The sequence below is a fragment of the Sander vitreus genome, chromosome 1 (assembly GCF_031162955.1).
Source record: "Sander vitreus isolate 19-12246 chromosome 1, sanVit1, whole genome shotgun sequence".
Lineage (NCBI taxonomy): Eukaryota > Metazoa > Chordata > Actinopteri > Perciformes > Percidae > Sander > Sander vitreus.
The window spans coordinates 11,064,498-11,080,838 of record NC_135855.1 but is presented as its reverse complement, the minus strand read 5'-3'; positions in this window follow the sequence as shown (position 1 = coordinate 11,080,838).

The window sequence follows — 16,341 nt, the reverse complement described above, 5'->3', positions numbered from 1 at the left end:
TCTGGGATTTGGTGTCTTTCATCCACATGAGCCAAAAACACATTTTCTGGCTTTTCTTGGCCTAGAAGCCACCAATTTCTAAAAGCAAATCACATTTCTACTACATACGTGACCCAATTTAAAGATATATTCATCTTTCCAACGGTGAAATATCGCTTTAAAGACCGAAACAGGCAGGTTGGGGTGGTGAATGGGTCAAACAACAGCCGACTTTCACCCAGGTTTGTGCCCAGTTTGTCCTGTGTGTCACTTAAATGTACATCTTTTAACCCCAACCCGATCTTTTCCTAACCATAACTAAGTGGTTGTACTATGCCTGTTGAAAAATTATGCCAAGGAGGTCCTCACCAAGCAAGTTGAAAAATGACGCCAAGGAGGTACCCAGAGCATTAAAAAGTGACGCCAAGGGTTCCTGACCAAGCACCAGTATTTGATGACTGGGGGCTGAGAATGTTTGATTATAAATGTATTTGTTATATGTGAAAAACAAACGTATTCTGGGACAAAATATGTTCCTCTTGAAACGTAATTGAGAATGCAGTTGAGTTGTTTGGGAACGTAATGTTTAGGAGACAGGGCTGCATCCAGAGAACATGTTTCCTGCACTAGCAATTTCCTCTTTTCTAATGCTGTCACTTCGTTCATTGCAGAGAATATATATATATATATATATATAATATATATATATTATATACAAACTCTAATTATACTTTTCTAAATTGCTTCTTTAGCAATTTATGCCCAGTTGCTTGAGAAGGTTGTGCACTTTATTCTTTTGAGTCTCACACTACACTACACTACACTCTTTTAGTAATGGTTTTCTCCTACTAGGTTTCATACACAAGTGGCTAAAGCCAGGGTACCAGACTGAACTGTATAAATTGCAATTGTACTTTGACTGGCAAATGTGACCTTTCTATTTACATTGAAGTTGAATCTGTCTGTGTGCACATATTGCATCAAACAAAAACTTTGACAGGTTTCTCTGGCACTGCCTCAGCTTCCTCTCTGTGATGGTTTGCAACAGACAGCCCTATTGTTGTGCATGGTTTGATTTTAGTTTTGTGATATTCTAGTAATCCCCAAAGGAGAAATTCTGCTACAGTACAGTGCCACTAGGATTCAGTGTTTTTTTCAAGGACACTTCAGTTGGGTGAATGTTTGCTGTCACGGGGATTATTTGGGTTTAGACCTTGCCGTTGAAGGACAATCGCTGCTGCTCATTGCACCATCATGCTGCACTACTTTCATCCTAATGCAATTTTGTTTCTTGATTCACTGGGCAAGCAGTCTTTTTGAACAGTATGCTGTTGTGGTCATTGATGTGGTCCTATCCATACAATCTATAAGATGTTGATGGTGAACGATGATTATCTCCACATCCAATCCATTTTGATGACCTTTATCACACGTTTTAGCAGAACTCTGAAGGCAGGGTAGTTCAGCCAAAGAAGTGCATCTAAATAGTTTCAGTTACCGTAGTAAATTACATTTTTGAGAATTTTCTATCAGAGCTTCTGTCTGGGTGGTGAATAGAGAACAGAGAAACGTAGAGGAATGTAGGTAACACATTTCTCAGGTCTATCTTTTTTTATAGAATTGCATTTTCTCCTGTGTTTCTTCAAAATGGGGATCAAATGCTTCTGCCATGCAACATTTATAATGTTCTGGAAAAATCTCAAGATAGCCATTCAGTGCTCTTTTTTTATATGCCACAATCCATTATATACTCTGCGTCTTATTTTTGTAGGTTGTTTAAAGCTTTTCGTCCCTGTGCTTTGCTCTCTCTCTTCTCTCAGACTTGCTCTGGCTCTCACTTTGTTTTTCAGATTAAAAATGTTCAACTACTGTAGGTATAATTTCACAAATTGTGCTGATAACACCTGTTTAGTTTGTTTATTATAACCCCCCCAGCTGGCTTTCCAATTCTAATTTTTTTTTAACTTTTGATTATAGTTTAGCCTTTTATGTAATTCATTTCAATTTAAAGTGCTCATATTGTGCTTTTTGGCTTTTCTCCTTTCCTTTATTGTGTTATATATCTTTTTGTGTACATTATAGGTTTACAAAGTGAAAAAGCTCAAAGTCCACCCCAAAGGAACTTACCATCTTCCAGAGAAAACACTGTTCACAAACTGCTCCAAATAGCTCTATTGTAGTTCAGCCTTTACTTCCGTGACAAACGTGCGTCACTTTGTAACACACGTTATAATGCTCGCCTAGCTGCTAGCATGGCACTCCCTCATACTCTGCAACTGACATGCTAGCAGTACTTACTGCACATGTGCGATTCCCAACAAAGATGGTACAGAAGTGAGATGTCTCACTCTGTAGCTAAAACAGAGAGCTCAACACCCAGGGTGAAAAGGGGAGCTGCTGTAATGTGCAGTACAACACAAATATGTTGTTTTCTGAAAATTAAACCACATAAACCTATTCTGGTACAACCTCTAAATACAATTATGAACCTGAAAATGAGCATAATATGAGCACTTTAAACGTACAATATGTAACTTTAGGGGTCTCTCAACCAAAACAATGGATGGTAAACACAGACTTTTGATGACGTTGGGAAGTTGCGTGGAATTATGGGAGTTGTAAGTTTTTTTGTTAAACACCTTCGCTGGTTAGAATGCATCTGTTCACGGACGACTTTACCCATTCAAGTTTATTCACATTACGTTTAGTAACGTTTATTCATGTTACTCTGATAAAATAGCTGCAGTTTTCCCAACATAAATATGTTTTTCTTGATTCAATTTGTATTGTTAGCTGACCAGTTAGCTAGTGAGCCAGCAAGCTGACATTAGTCAGCAGCTAAAACAAAATATTTCACATATCAATGTCACCTTTTGGATGGTTTCAACACCGGAGCGGATGGGGTTTGTTGTAACACTAGCTAGCTAGCTACTCAACGAGGCTGAGAGACGGGTGTGGGTGGGGATTGCCGGGGGAATCTCCGTGAGGACGTTTGATAGCCGTTGTGCAGCAGCAGAACATCTCCCAGCTGCCTGGAATGATCTCCCCTTCACTTTTCTGTAATCATAACTTTTCACTTTGGTGCTTAACCCACCTTTTGTCGGGTTAATTTAGCTAATCGTAAAGTCAGCTAAACGCGAAGGGGGGAGAAATTCGGCAGGGAGGAGATTTTCGGCACGGACACTGGTAGTGCTAACGGAGATGTAGCGGCCATCCTAGCTAACGTTTGGATGGCCGCTGTTGTGACTCGGGTGCTAGGTCTGATATGGTCCGTTTCCCGATGCTTCATTAAACTGCCGTTAGCGTCGTAAGCACCAGGCACTGGAGTTAAGTGCTGGCCGGGGGGATTGCTGTAAGTGGCTGGCTTCTAGCTGACTGGGGGCCAACGGTAACTATCTAGTTACAGTGGGGCAAAAAAGTATTTAGTCAGCCACCAATTGTGCAAGTTCTCCCTGTCATTTTCATCATAGGTACACTTCAACTATGAGAGACAAAATGAGAAAAAAAATCCTGAAAATCACAATGTAGGATTTTTAATGAATTTATTTGCAAATTCCTCTGGAAAATAAGTATTTGGTCACCTACAAACAAGCAAGATTTCTGGCTCTCACAGACCTGTAACTTCTTCTTTAACAGGCTCCTCTGTCCTGCACTCTTTACCTGTATTAATGGTGCCTGTTTTGACACCTGTCCACAATCTCAAACAGTCACACTCCAAACTCCACTATGGCCAAGACCAAAGAGCTGTCAAAAGGACACCAGAAACAAAATTGTAGACCTACACCAGGCTGGGAAGCTTGGTGTGAAGAAATAAACTGTGGGAGCAATTATAAGAAAATGGAAGACATACAAGACCACTAATAATCTCCCTCGATCCGGGGCTCCACGCAAGATCTCACCCCGTGGGGTCAAAATGATCACAAGAACAGTGAGCAAAAATCCCAGAACCACACGGGGGGACCTAGTGAATGACCTGCAGAGAGCTGGGACCAGAGTAACAAATGCTGAGTTGCATCCAAAGAACACCATACCTACTGTGAAGCATGGGGGTGGAAACATCATGCTTTGGGGTTGTTTTTCTGCAAAGGGACCAGGACGACAGATCCGTGTAAAGGAAAGAATGAATGGGGCCATGTATCTTGAGATTTTGAGTGAAAACCTCCTTCCATCAGCAAGGGCATTGAAGATGAAACGTGGCTGGGTCTTTCAGCATGACAATGATCCCAAACACACCGCCCGGGCAACGAAGGAGTGGCTTCGTAAGAAGCATTTCAAGGTCCTGGAGTGGCCTAGCCAGTCTCCAGATCTCAATCCCATAGAAAATCTTTGGAGGGAGTTGATAGTCCGTGTTGCCCAGCGACAGCCCCAAAACATCACTGCTCTAGAGGAGATCTGCATGGAGGAATGGGCCAAAATACCAGCAACAGTGTGTGAAAACCTTGTGAAGACTTACAGAAAACGTTTGACCTCTGTCATTGCCAACAAAGGGTATATAACAAAGTATTGAGATGAACTTTTGTTATTGACCAAATACTTATTTTGCACCATAATTTTAAATTCATTAAAAATCCTACAATGTGATTTTCTGGATTTTTTTTTCTCATTTTGTCTCTCATAGTTGAAGTGTACCTATGATGAAAATTACAGGCCTCTCATCTTTTTAAGTGGGAGAACTTGCACAATTGGTGGCTGACTAAATACTTTTTTGCCCCACTGTATATGTCCCGGGGCAGTTGTCAGCTCTCATCCCGACTCAGTCTCTCCCCGGTGGGAGTGAGCCAGACAGACCGGGGTGTGCTAGCTATCTGGCTAAATTAGCATTAGATTAATCATCTATCTATCTATACAGCTAACGTTAACGTTATTAGTGAACTTATTTGTGGGTTAGCCCAGTGCTGTTAACCGTGGTCAAAACAATCATACTAAAAATAACTTTATGAGCATATTGAACGATGTTGTAACCCTATAATGTTATCCACCAAGCTTTAGCATTAACGTTAGCTACTTATCAACCAGCACATTGTAGTAACGTTAAGCTGGATCAATATTGATATGTATCAATAAATAAGGTCTTTGTTGTATTACTGTGTTGCAAAGTGGCATGTAATCAATCACAAAATGATGCTGCGTGGCAAAAAAAGCAGTATTACGGTTACAAGTATTTTCTTCTGTGACATTGTATGATTTACAATTACTCCTGGACATATCATCTGGGTGCTGTGTTTTGACTAAAGGGTGAGAGGTTATATGACGCCACTGACGGGCGACTAAAGGAAACGCTCCGCGTATGAAAATAAAATAACAGATTTCTCTGAGTTTGACATTTGGTGGAAACATTTGGGATAGTGTAAGAACACAACTCATAAAAATATATAACATAGGTATGGTCGTTTTTAGACATTTTAATGCAGAAATGTTACGTATCTTTAAGTCAATTTTATCTTTTCTGTATTTTGCTTACCTTTTCCTGGACTGTCTAACCTCACCATGCATTTTACTGTAAAGCTGTCTCCTGTAAATTATATATAATAACGATAAAAAAATATTCTACATGTCACCATGTCTAAATGACAAAAAAACACATTTGCTAGTGCATTTGAAAGCAACCAATATCAGTTTTACCCTTTTCACAGCAGACATTTTGACTTGTTATAGCAGGAAAAGCACAGATGTAATTAATAACGGCTCAGTTTCATTCCAATCCTAGCCTGTACGCAGAATACCAGGACCTCCCTTAAGTGGATCAGTAATGTTATTACCGTTAATTCCATCGGTGCTTAACCTGCTATGACATGTCAAAATGTCTGCCGTGAATAAGGTCTATTGTCAGGACTCTAATTGAAATGGCAGCTTGTGACTCTCTTTTCATAATGATGGTTCAATTGACTATGCAATTTCTTTTTCTTTTTTGTAATCTATGTTTTCATGTTCTGTCCTTCACTTTGAATGGAAAAAAAATAAAGGATGGTTAAATACACAGACTGTACACAGTTGCAGTTTATGGTCTTATTCATCATTCATCTCGATCTTATCAGGCATAACTGTACAACCATTTTCTGTACATGCTACTGAGAGGATTCAAATATAATATTAAAAAAACAAAACTGTTACTTAAAGTAACTTGTAACCTAAAGTGTTAAATGAACATTTGTCGTCATGTCTTTCATAAATCCTTTTAATAATTTCAATCTGTGCCAATGAATGCTCTGTTTCTGGCTGCTCCGACAGGTGGCACATCCAAAGCTGGAGACCAGCCCAGTAACTTGTCTGTCTCAGGTTAAATTACTGTACTTTGCTTTGTCTGTTGAAACTTTAGTGCTTTTTGTACCTTTGGCTTTAGGTCTGGCTTTACCATAAGTGTAATAATAAAGCTTTATTGCAGACACAGGTCCATATAACACAATGTAGTTAAAACTGGCAATTTGTATTTGACAGCTGAACAAAAAAGATGTTATTTAACTAAACATTCACCTTCTTTAGTGCCAAATGGTTATAATGTTGCCATCAGAGTGATGTGCCATGCTGCACTGACTGTGCCAAGTCATTAATGATCTATGCTGTGCTTTGTAAGAATCTAATTTGTTGCTGTTTTGTGAGTCGGTCTGTATGGGAACTTTATTGATGAGGCAGAGCAGCGGGTTCTTTGAGGACAGCTGATCACAGTGCTATTAGAGGTGCACTGCTGTCTGAACCGGCAAAAACACCCATTTTTATAACTATTACTATTGCAACAATTACCACAACGACTATATGATTTATATTATTGTTGTCCAGTTTCAAAGTAATGTAAGGAGAATAGGAAATAGTAATAATGGTCATCAATATCCCTGCAATGATTTTAAAATAATGGTTGGATAGTGGATAATTCTGGTTATTTTTTACCATGGGTCTTATTTTGTCATGTTTTCCAATCATGAGAATGGACTGTTTTCAGTGTTTGCCTCTCCACTGTACAGAGCGTTTTGTGCCTGCAGCGTGTCAGAGGCACTGCTTTCAAATACAATCTCAGTACCCACCACCCACACAGAGCTAAAGCAGGCTCCCACAGTGAACCCTGAAAAGCTCTTAAGACAATAACAATCACTCTGTAGTTCTCCTGCGTCCTTAAATAACTGTCATTACACAATTATTATGCCGTGTCCAAACATTACTTTTGTATTACATTGAATATAATCAATCATTTTGACATAGCCACAACTTGGCACGATGTGCTCACCAACCTCAACCTCCCATGTATCCTACATTTAATTACCATGTTGATGTAACTTGGTTCCCAGCAGTTTGCATTTACATGAACATAACATTTGTGCAGTTTACTTGATGCTTAAGCAAAATGTACATTTGATACTGATAAACTCTGTTTAAGTTTTATTGTCATCTGTAACCACCAGTAATCTGCACTATTCAATAACATTTTTGTTAATTCTAGTTATAAATGGGCATTGGGGAAGCTGTGTGCATTTTGCCAATTTGCATTCTGAGTAATAAGTCTAAGAAGAAGGTCTGCAGTTGCTGCAGTGGGGAGCTAATGGTTAAAAGGGTGTTGCCCTATTGGATGCATCTATGGTAGATAAAACATGATAAAGGGTCCTCTAGGGCAGTGATTCTCAACCAGGGGTACATGTACACCAGGGGGTAAATCTGCTGTTGCCAGGGGGTACATGGAAAGATTGTAGAGCTCTACTGCTGTAATTTGAACATTTACAAATTATGATTTGATAAAAAACGAATATATCCAGATATTAACATTAAGTCAACAACACCACATGTTGCAATTAGGTAAGAGAAAACTAGTTAGCAAGCGAGCACATAAGTTTAAACAGAACTAATCATTTGAACTATTTAGCCATTACTTTTAGCTATCTAAGTAATGTACTGGATACATATTTGAAATAGATAGCTAAAAGAAACATTAGTGGATAAATGTTTGAAATAGTTAGCTTCACTCTAAGTAGCAGTAGCCTAGTAGGCTAGTAGTAGTATAGCTGACCAAACCAACCTTAATTTTGACAGTTCAATTGTATGAAAACTTGTTCTATATAATGAATAGTGTTATACATTTGGAACATACATTGGGAATCGATGAAGGGGTACGTGAGTTCATCTGACAGGGCTGTGGGGGAACCTCGGACCAAAAAGGTTGGGAAGCACTGCTCTAGGGTGGCCTGCCAGTCAAGAAACATGATTAAGTGCCCTCTAAGGTGCCCTTCCAGTGGAGAAATATAGAAATGATAAAATGGTGCCCCCCCACATGCTTGTGCCCTTTTTATTTTTTTGGCCCCTGCCCCTAAGACAGCCTGAGTCCACCACTGCACACAGACTAAACCCCCACACTCCGCCCTCTTCAGGTGTTGGCAGTGTGCCTAAAATAAACCCTGAATCAACCCTGTGAGGAAATGAATTCCCTCCATTACAATGTGTCAATGTCACTGCTGTACACAGTGAAGGAGGCTGCCCTACATAGTCAATCTCCATAAAAAAACTGCTCACTAAGTGTGTGTATATGCATGTTCTTGTGTGTGTGTGTGTGTGTGTGTGTGTGTGTGTGTGTGTGTGTGTGTGTGTGTGTGTGTTTACTGGCATGCATGTGTGCACATTTAGAGAGTGACAGTTTGGTAATGAGGGGGGACGTCAGAGAAGAGGCTGGTAGTGATGTGCTGTCAATGTGGATCTTCTCAAGGTCTGATCAGACTCCTCAGTCTCATGTCTCTTCAGGCCAACTGCCCAGACCTTCAAGGACATCAACAAAACTGCATGCCACCCAGAAGAGCTTATTTATTTATCTGTGCTACACATTTTGTCCGTGTGTTTGGAAAGGAGAAGTCCCGCAGAGGCCATTGATCTATCCTTCTAGGGGTGATCTATCCAAGAAAACAACATCCAGGACAGCAGAAAAGTTACAAATGAAGAACACGGAGCAACGTGGAAAAGCCAATTTCAATCAAAGTCACATGGGAGAGAAAGAAAGCTAAGTAAACAAGTCATGTGAGACACTTCCTCCCTTCTCTGCTTCGGTTCTTTCTCTCCCTTTGTGTCCTACTCACACTATTTTACATGCTACGTTACACACAAAGTACAGAGAATATGGTTTAGTTTTTTTCTTAGCAATATATAAAACTGTGTTGATTTTGGTAAATAACAACAAATGTTAAGGCACCATTTTCTCTGTGGGAGCAGGGTTTGTTTCCTGACTTCACATCGCAGTTACAAATTTGGACCAATTTGGTACAGAAGAACTCAGATACTGTCTGGTCCACACAGGTTTGGAAAATGCATTTATGTTGCTAAATTTTGAGGCAATCTGTCCCCTGATTTGGAAAAAAATGACCAGCAAGAAAGCCATTCTTACATATTTCTCAAGAAAATAGCAGAGATAAAATATCTCATGGATGTGTGAGATTACAATAACAATCAAACCCGGCCATGCCACATTCTTATGATAATAATGGATATAATAATGAAACATTTTTACAGTTGACTGATTGTGTGTGAAGCTAATTTTATATTAAGGTTATGTCAGAAAACTGGGGTTTAAGAAAAACACCTGGCATCCTGAGTGGTAACTGAAACCTAATGGGGCATTTGATTTTATCGTTTATCTAGTCCTAAGAAATCCTGAGTTCCAGTTTATAATTGAATGCATAATCAAAGCTAAATTGACTGTGAGAGAGTGCAGGGTCACAAAAATCATTATTGAAGACTCGAGCTCTAGAGGCCTGTTGGTAACAACACTGACTGATCTTTTTAGGACTATTTGTTTCTTTGTTTTGACCCTGCAGCCTCAGGCGGTTCAGCTGTTCTCTTATGGTCATTTAGAATACTTGTTATTGGACGCTTGTGCCGTATGGTCAATCCATCAGGCAATACTGGAGGACTGTGATGGAGGATGAATGAACTCCAGCACTGCTACATCACCTCGCAATGACGTTCAAACAATTTGTTCAGCTATTCCGAGCAGTAGCAAAACAAAACAAAGTCAAATGAGTCAACAAACCAAATCTCCTGGGAACAATCAGACACCAGGCGTGACTCTGGCCAGCTTCTGTGGCACAGCTCCAACCGACCTCTCTTTTTCTGCCGGAGGTCAACCCATTGCAATTTCATAAAACTTGCATAATTAACTGACTCCTATCTCAGCAAATGATCCAGCTCCTTGCATCCCACATGTAAACAAATCTATACTTGTACTCCAGCCTGCAGGGTGTGTAGAAAGAGGTGATATGTATTCAGTATCACAAACACTGAGTCATACTAAAATGTCTATCTTGAAGACCTGTGGCTGTATTTTCTGTTTAGGTAAAATGTTGCCCCATTAAGGTATTTTATTGTAAAAGCCATGGCACTCACTGGAGACAAGGTAGTAATTGAAATAGCTATTCAAGTCTAATTTGCTCATGTTGAAAACCCATCAAACAGGAAAGTGATTTTTTTTTTTCTCAGAAACAAAACAAGGTGGGGTATTGTGTGAAGGTTAAATCTTAAATTGAGAGACATGCAAAATAGCTTTTGCATTACATTATTGTGTAAACATACAGTGTCACACAAAGATAGTGAGGATCCCTAAATGTTAACTATCTAAGCTGCTAATGGGGTGCAGTGTAGAATTAGTAAAATTGAATCATGATATAATTAAATGATGGGCCTGTAAAATAAATACTAAAAGAGACCAAAAATCGATAAAAGTAGTTTTGGTTACAATATTAAACCATGTGTGGAAGATTAGGAAATAGATTTTTGGAACAGCAACATATATTTGTTTAAAGGTGCTCTAAGCGATGTCACACGTTTTTTAGGCTACAACATTTTTTGTCACATACAGCAAACATCTCCTCACTATCCGCTAGCTGCCTGTCCCCTGAACACACTGTAAAAAAAATGTGGTCTCTGTAGACAGCACAGGCTCCACAAACGCCAACAAAAACAAACTGGGGCCAACCTGCACCACGAAACATAACAAACAGCGTTCCAGCCAATAACCGACAAGAAGGATTTGAGGGTGGGGGTTGGGGAAGCACGGATGGGAGGGGGAGGGGACGGGATGAGGAGGAGGGAGGGGCGAGCTAGCCTCCGTTTTGTTTGAAAATACTTTGAACGTCAACAAGAAGTGCCGTCACCCAACATCGCTTAGAGCACCTTAGACCTTTAAAGGTGCTATCAATTACTGGTTTTGTTGTTTAGGTATCCAAACTAGTCGGATTATTAAGATAAACTCTGACAAAAACAAAAGATATGCAACATTACCACAACGGTCCATTACTATGATTCAAAATGTATCTTGTACTGTGTGGTTCAGCTTCATTCAGTTTATTGCTTCAGTCAGGTAAAAAAGGGATTCAATTGTTTTTCAGTGTGTGGGAAGAAAATCCTCCACTACACACCCACAAATCAAAATTTATTTAGCAGATATAATCCCCTCGCTGCACATCTGTTTATGATTATCCAGCAATAAAACTGATTGAACTTTTTTTTTACAGTATGTGCGAGAGAAGGGCTTCCAGATTTTTAGAAAATGTTGTAGATTAGCCAATCACTACACATTTGTTTTTACAAATACTCATAATGAATGTTAATCTTAATCCATGAGGAATGAGAAGGAGAAGTATCATCAACATAAAGTTTCTTGCCAATTAAGTTACAAAACCAATAACATGTATTGTCTGTTTTGGTATTCGCATAGACATAGACACCTTAAAGTGTAACCCCGTGGAAAAAGCTGCAGTCAGCTTCTGAAGCCTAACAAGAAAACAAATTGCTGTTTGAACCGTTTCCAGACCCTCAGAGATGTACTAACTGCAATTTTAGAGTGGCGAAGGGAATTAATACGGTTAATGAGGCAGGTTACAGGAATAGTCCTTTATAGTTATCCTCCTCTGAGTTACAGGGTGACCTCTCTAATCAAACCCAACACTGCAGTACTCAGAGGATCGCTGGCCTGTTGGCTCCGCAAATTTAGCAAAGCCACACTCCCAGGAGGTTCTGATCCGTGTAACAAACCAATCAAGGCACCTTCTGATAACAAATGGACTCTGGAATTAGATCCCACGTCTGCAGGTAAAACAAATATGCTTCAGAAATGCATAACCTTGAAGTTCATTTTAAAAAAGCACCCATTGGGAGCAATGCTATTTCAGTGAGTGCGCTATTACTGTTCATAGGCAAGGCAAGTTTATGTTTGTAGCACATCTCAGCAGCAAGTCAATTCAAGTGCTTTACCTAAAAACAATTACATGCAAATTTTAAAGAGAATAGAAGATAAAAAAATAAAAAAACAAGCTAAAATAGAATAAGATAGTTTAAAGTTTTTCCAAATTCTGCTGAGACATACATAAGTCCTTTAACCCTTGATATGTTCTTAAGCAGTTGTAGGCTGACTTTGTAATTGTCTTAATGTGGCTGTTGAAATCTAGGTCTGAGTCTATGACTACACCAAGACTTCTGGCTTTGTTCCTGTTGTTTTTAACATTGCCGACTGAAGATGAGTGATTGGCAAAAGGTTTGAAAATCTTAAGAATCTAAGTTATGAGAAGCCAGTAATGCAGATATAATTACAATTAACTGGCATTTAATACAATTTAGCACGTATACTTTCCCCTTGTAACCAGGTTATTAGTTTATGCTTGTAGAAATAGTAATTTTCGAACTTCAAATTTAAAGGTTATCGCTCCTTAAGGCCCAATATTGGCTGTGGAGTATTTGTATAGCCATTCTGTTTTGGGAGATGACAGATGGCAAGATAGATTCCATGCCTAAGAGCTTACAGCTTAACATTTACATTTAACTAATTGAATTTAAAGTGTGAGTGAATGTACTGTTAGAAGCCTAGTAAGTCAGAGACAAGAGAACGTTTTGGTATAAAATCCTAAATGCCAGCTGCAATACAAACTGACACATTAAGTACATTTTGGATGAATGCATTGTTCATTGATTACTGTCGCTAAACTACTGCCTGTGTGTTTGTAAGCTGAAAAATGAATCCACACACTACTCCTTTATCTATTAAATGGCATACTCTGTTGGCCGGACAGAAAGGGGAATTGCATTGCTGTTTCTGTTTTGTGTTTATTGATTTGTCTATCGCACTTAATACAGTGGAATACTCTCATCTTTGAGATTGCTGCAGATCACCTGCTTTTGAGGCTAATGCATGTAATTGGATTCACCTTATTGTAGCTCACTAATTGATCCAATGATTAATACTTGTACTGCTGTATTAGTGGAGTTCAAATTAAAAAAAGATGCAATGTAATGTAATAATGTCTGGCAATATCATGAATACATTAAAAACAATAATATTTATTTTTAGTGTAATTCCTTCTTTCTGCACCTAATTGTAAAGTTTGCTTTGTATAATACATATATTTCCATACCATTATGCTGTGGTTAGTTCAGAGAAAACAGTGAACCTGAAAAAGCTTAATCTGAATTTGCTTTATTTTTTGTTTTTTAGCTTTTAAGGTTGTGCGTGTATTGAAATTCCATGCTGCTTCTGATTGGTTACAATAAAAGTCAACGCCTCTCCGAGAAAGAAATGTGATTAAGTTTAGAAGTCTTCCTGCAAGAATTTATGCTGAGCTCTATTACAGACAATAGTACCTAACCTTGGAGAAACATAGGCCAGGTGTTGAAACGTAGTAAAGCCTATTCAGTGTTGGTTAGGGTTGGATTGGTTCACATTTGAACCGATAACGGTACCTGCATTTTGGTACTGTTTTGGTGTCTCTTGCTTGACTGTCCCTGTGTTCTCTACATGAAGACTCATACAGATGTTGCTACAGGCAAACCTGCACGGCCAGTCTTTGCGCCGCAACAATTGGACCCAAAGTACGTGATGACGTCATTTTCTGGCTCATTCATCGTGCGATGGGGACACCACAGTGAACATAAAGCTAGCTTGCACGTGTGTGGGTTGGAACTGAGCCCCGCTCTCTGCCAAACATGCAGAGGAGAGGACAGAAAAGCTTGCACTTATGGGCTTTCTCAGCTACAGAAACGTGAGTCATAAAGGCCGTTTTATGCTTCTGCGTCAAATCGACGGCGTACCCCCGCAGACCCCTCTGCATCTACGCCGGACCCTACGCCGTAGCCTGACGTGCACCTCTCGAAAATGTAACTACACGTTGCAACGACGCACGGCCGCAGCTGGATAGCGTTGCATTTCCCCCGACTCATTTCCTGGTTCTCCTTCTTCAAAAACAACATGAAATCAAGGAGAGGGTTAACTTTTCCTGCTACAGATGTCCCACCTTGGTCAGAAAACACAGGGGAGACACTTTGTTTCTCTCACTATGACTCTAGAGTCGGTACTCCCTCCGAAGCTAATCACCGTCACTCTCTCACTTCTCCCTCGCTCTATCACCCACTACCTACACACACACACACGCTGGCTCGACGCACAAGTATAAACTAGAGATGGTCCGATACCATTTTTTGCTTCCCGATACCGATTCCGATACCTGAACTTGCGTATCGGCCGATACCGAGTACCGATCCGATACCAGTGTGTCTGTAACAACTGTATACTACTATCCCTGTATGGATGTGATATGATTTCTATCTTTGTTGTCGGTCTGGCTCAGGTTAAACTCTTTGTGAAACATGAATGCCACAGAACGTTATTTTATTATCCAGTTTGACAGTCAGTTATAACGGAAAAAGAACATAAATAAACTACTTTAACGTATTTTTTCTTTAGGGCTTTATTACGTGGTATCGGATCGGTGCATAAACTCCAGTACTTCCCAATACCGATACCAGCATTTTAGGCAGTATCGGAGCCAATACCGATACTGGTATTGGTATCGGAACATCTCTAGTATAAACATCAGGCCACTTACGTAGGCTACCCCGAAAACAAGCTTTACTCTGTCCTACTGATGTAATTCAGTGGGTACCTTGAAAAGTAGAGTTTAGTACCCAATCCTAGTGTTGGTCTTGGCCTCCTGGACACTGCTAGTCAGCCCGCATTTAGTTGCATGTTGCTCAGAAGGTTTGGATCCTGGCATATCTGCTTGTATGTTAAATTTTACAAAAATAAATGTAAAGAAAACAAAACAGAATTTGAGCAGTTTGTAGAAGGTAATACATTCCTATCACCAATTACTGTAAAGCCAGTGTGATTTAAATGGATGATTTTGAGCAGATAGATACTGTTTACAGTACAACTATATATATATATATATATATATATATATATATATATATTATATATTTATATTTTATTATATTTAAAATCTAGAATAACAGGATATGTTAATCATGTTATACACACATGTGAATTAAGAGACTCAAACTGTACATATATCCATTTTGAGTGTGTGTAAGATAATGCTGTAGTGAAGGAACACATCTTTTTCAGGCCCTGTCATGTGATCTGTATGATGTGATTGATTTGATATACAGTACTTTATTGCCTCTGCAGGGAAACATATTGTCGACTCGCAGCGCTATTGATCTACCATGATTACAAAGCACCAGTCAGTCAATAGTGTAAAAAATACCATCAGATGGAAAATATGACCAACATAGTAACAATATATTTTCAACAGAGAAGACTCAAGTGAACATTTAAGACAAATATCCTACACTATTCCCTAAATAGTATTAAATGGAAAATGTTATCCACATCACACATCCACACAACACATTGTTATACTTGAAGTGGGAACCTGTAAATACTTTCAGATAACACATTTTTCTTTTCGCACAACATGGTATCACTGTACTGTGATCTCAGCATAATTGACCCTTCCAAATAAAAGAGAATACAAAGTCTGCTTCTCAACAGTATTTTCCGGCAATCAGCAAGTGCAACCATCTCCGCACTCCTGCAGAATCCATAAACCTTATTCAAGATTACAAACATTTTACTACATCCACAGTTTGGTGTATTGGGGTCAGTGGTGTCATGACAACCAATTAATTTATTAAAACCAAAATAACTCCAGCCTTTCTCCAATGCATACATGACCCATTTCTCTTTAATATAGCAATGTAGAACTTTCACGTGGGACTCCAGAATGAAGGTAATATATGCCCTAAATGCAGATGATTTAGCACTTTCATCTGTTTAACCTGCTTGGCATAATTGGTTGTATTTAAAAACATTAAAATAACACCTAATAACACTAACCCATTCCCTAGCTTCAGTGTTATTCTGGGCTGCACAAAGAGTACTGTATTATCAATACACAAAGCGCGATACCTGACAGATTCTATGTAGAAGGGGCTAAAAATGACATGACGGAGAACAGATACCAAAATGGATATGAGTGAACTTTGCAGAAGTGTGCATCTGCATATATGATGCATATACAACAGCCTTCTTGTTATACACCCAGGCTCACTTCATAACAGCACCATTGA